At 39.0% G+C, this 3,586-nt stretch overlaps 1 non-coding gene across 1 annotated transcript; it reads right to left on the reverse strand.

Annotated features, from left to right (window-relative positions):
* Positions 1 to 442: 442 nt before the first annotated feature.
* On the reverse strand, positions 443 to 580 carry LOC119930167. Its single transcript, XR_005451656.1, has one exon. It is a non-coding gene; the product is annotated as a small nucleolar RNA SNORA7 (small nucleolar RNA).
* Between the last annotated feature and the right edge of the window lie 3,006 nt (positions 581 to 3,586).

Consider the following 3,586-nt stretch of genomic DNA (forward strand, 5'->3'; position numbering starts at 1 on the left):
ATGCCATGGACACATCTCTCCCAGAGAAGCAGTGTGGCTCAGTGGAAAGAGCCCGGACTTTGGAGTCAGAGGTCATGGGTTCAAATCCCAGCTCCGCCACCTGTCAGCTGTGTGACTTTGGGCAAGTCACTTAACTTCTATGTGCCTCAGTTCCCTCAACTGTAAAATGGGGATGAAGACTGTGAGCCCCATGTGGGACAACCTGATCACCTTGTAACCTCCCCAGCGCTTAGAACAGTGCTTTGCAAATAGTAAGCACTTAATAAATGCCATCATTATTATTATGCCCCATCTCCAGCTGCAATCCTTCTGGTAGTGGATCCATTGAGTTTTCATAGTAAAAATATGGAAGAGTTTACCATTGCCTCCTTCAACGTGGTAAACCTAAGTCCCCCCCACGAATCTCTCCCATGCTGCTGCTGCGCAGCACAAGTGAGTTTTGACTTGTAGCAGATTGCCTTTCACTCACTAGCCACTGTCCAAGATAGGAATGGAATAGATATGCCTCCGCTTGACTCTCCCTCCTGTAGTCAAGACTGGTAGAGTACTGGAAACTCTCCAGATGTGACCCTGAGAGGAGCACCAACAGTAACAGGAGTAATAGTAGTAGTGGTAGTATTAGTAATAGTAGTAATCGTCTTGATCGGGCATCCACTGGGAGCAATAACTGACTGCATTAAGCACTTGGGAAGTACAAAACAAATAAGTGACTTCTTTCCTGCATACAAGTAGCTTTTACTCTACTGGGGGAGACAGACATGAATCAAAATAATTGATTACACAATTGAATAAACAGACATGTGTGCTGAGGATAGGAAACTACTCAAAAAACACCCCAAATCCTCTTTTTTTGGGCACAAAGTATTTGTTTCCTGAGTTTCTCCAAAATCTTTCAAAATTTTCTTTCTGTTCCTTTTAACTCCTTCTTTTCCTCAGATATTTGTGGTTTCTGTTCTTTTACCAGCTAGGCATTCATCATCCTGACTTCTTCTGATCAAACCAGGATGGCCTTTCTGCCCACTACAAGAGCATCTTTGGGATGGCATTGTTCATGAAAATAGAGAGGAATTCTGCTGCTCTACATTCATCTGCTTCTCTTGGCCAAAGAAGGTTAAGCACATCTTAAATATACTTTTTTAAACCCAACATGAGAACAAATATGTTCCTAAAATTTCTAATGTCTTTTTTTGAAGAAGATTTACTGGACTTTTTGGAGATATGGGCTCATTTTCAATCATTGCAATCACATAATTTGTGACTTGAGTTTTTTAAATTGTCTGGGCCTCGGTTCATACACCTGTGAAGGGAAATCACAATCTGTGCCACCTGAAACATGGTTTATTATGGAAGACAAATAAACCACTTTGACAAGGTTCTAGAAAAACTTAAAAATATTAATCCAAAATACCAAATTAGCAGTGGTGCTCACTAGAGGGGAAAATTAAGGGGTGTGGCACCATCCTGAATAGTAGTTCTAGCCCAAGGAATAGAAAAGGTTTGTTTTTTTATCCTTTAAATTAGAGCAAAAAAGTCCATTTCCACTGTAGTCATGTGGATTGGTTATTCCAGCTGGATTACTGCCCAGACCTCCACTTCAGCCTGGTTAGGTGTCTGCGATTAAAACTGATGACTATGAGGTCCCATTTATATCTTTTATTTCCCTTAATGCTCTGTAGTAATAGGAATTAAGTTCAAATGGTGGCAGAAATTCTCAAAAGGGATTTAAATGTTTTCTCCTGTTTACCCCAGCAGAAGCCCTACAGGCCCAATAATGAAGCATGGTAATTGAGGATTGCAGTAGTAACACCCCATTGGAGAAACTGACAAGAGTAATATTGGGAAGAGTGCATCCCTTAGGATGATGCAAAATTAAACCTCATATTTTTATGATAACATAATTCTTTCATTTAAAAGGAATGGATTCAATATGAAAAAGACATGGGATTTGCATGTTCCTCTAATATAGGAAAATTGTAGTAATTTTGCAGAGTTTCCCTAGCTGTTCTTCCTCCTTTCTGTAATAAAAACGTGATATATTTATAGGAGCATTTTCCCATGAAGTGTTAATAAGGCAATGACAGTGACTACAAAAGCTGCCAAGTTTTCTCTTTGAAGCAAATACTTTCCATTGACGGTTATGAAGACTCAATAGGAGTTAGTATTTCAAATCCCCGGAGACCCGGTTCCATTGCTTTGAAGGTATGAATGTATTAGGCTTTTGCCTATGAGAAAGTGGTGGAAATTTTTACTCTGCTCCATGATAAATCATTGCAGGAAACCAGAATGCAGCGAGACAGAAAAGGGAAAAAAAATAAACCCTGTTAATCAGGTAATGGTGAAGTCTATTTTCTCACTGACATTAGTTGTGATTAGACTTCTTGAAAAATGGCTCAATACAGTTGACCTAGAGCTAATAATACATTTCATAGGTCAAGAAACTAAAATGCAGTTTAGAATCACAGTTTTCCCTTTTTATCAAATAGAAAACTAAGTTAAAAGTATGGATGTATGGAAGAAAAAGCAGCCACCGTAAACTCTTTTCTTTTTACTTTTCTTCAGCTCTACCATGTGCTTAGTACAGTGCTCTTGAAACACTGTGCTTAAATACTACTGAAATTTTCTCTCCCTCTAAACTGTTTCTCTCCCTGTAGACTGTGAGCTCTTTGTGGGAGGGGAACATAGGTGCCGACTGTTTTATTCTCCCAAATGCTTAGATCAGTGCTCACTGCACACAGTAAGTGCTGAAAAAAGAATACCTTCGATTAATTGGGCAGAAAAGGAGAGGAGAAACTAGAGGTATTAGGTGACATATTCATAGACATTAGAATACTTGTCCAGAAATATTGGCCACTTTTTTCCCCAAGAGTACTGTTGACATTGTAGGAGACCATAGAGGAAAGTGTCACATTGCATAAGTACTAGGCACTAGATTTAGGTGATGAATATATGTATATGTATATACATATATGTATATACATATATATGTATATATATGTATATGTTTGTATGTATTTATTACTCTATGTATTTTATTTGTACATATTTATTCTATTTATTTTATTTTGTTAATCTGTTTTGTTTTGTTCTGTCTCCCCCTTCTAGACTGTGAGCCCACTGTTGGGTAGGGACCATCTCTATATGTTGCCAAATTGTACTTCCCAAGCGCTTAGTACAGTGCTCTGCACACAGTAAGTGCTCAATAAATATGATTGAATGAATGAATGAAAGGACAATGCCAAGGTTAAGGACTTGTGAGAGAAGAAGTTTGGTGGTGCTCTCTAAAGTGATAGGGAAGTCAGAGGAAGGACAGGGCTTTTTATAGTATTTGTTAAGTGCTTACTATGTGCAAAGCACTGTTCTAAGCACTGGGGAGGTTACAAGGTGATCAGGTTATCCCACGGGGGGTTCGCAGTTTTTTTTTATCACCATTTTGCAGATGAGGTAACAGGCATAGAGAAGTTAAGTGACTTGCCTAAAGTCACACAGCTGACAGTTGGCGGATTCGGGATTTGAAACCATGACTTCTGACTCCAAAGCCCGTGCTCTTTCCACTGAGCCATGCTGCTTCTCATGTTTTGAGTGGGAA

The sequence above is a fragment of the Tachyglossus aculeatus genome, chromosome 6, assembly GCF_015852505.1.
Source record: "Tachyglossus aculeatus isolate mTacAcu1 chromosome 6, mTacAcu1.pri, whole genome shotgun sequence".
NCBI lineage: Eukaryota > Metazoa > Chordata > Mammalia > Monotremata > Tachyglossidae > Tachyglossus > Tachyglossus aculeatus.